Source organism: Apaloderma vittatum, unplaced genomic scaffold, assembly GCF_000703405.1.
Source record: "Apaloderma vittatum isolate BGI_N311 unplaced genomic scaffold, ASM70340v1 scaffold29570, whole genome shotgun sequence".
NCBI classification, from domain to species: domain Eukaryota; kingdom Metazoa; phylum Chordata; class Aves; order Trogoniformes; family Trogonidae; genus Apaloderma; species Apaloderma vittatum.
Window position 1 is genome coordinate 1 of NW_009696713.1, and position 263 is coordinate 263.

Consider the following 263-nt stretch of genomic DNA (forward strand, 5'->3'; position numbering starts at 1 on the left):
CTTTGGCCGTGCTCACGCTTGGTTTTACACCAGAATGATGATGCTGGGGATGTATGTGCCTTTCCAGCATGGAATTATCCAGAGGATGGTTAAATTTAGGATTAAGGGGATTTTGACATTTTTTTTCTCTGAATGGAGAGGGAACATCCTTCCTAGCGACTTAAAAAATGACTCAAAGTTTATGGAGGGAGGCGCTGGGGGTGAACCTGTGCAGCTGCTGCAGGTTGTGCTGCCCTTCGGGTGCCCAGTGGCTCCTCGCTTCA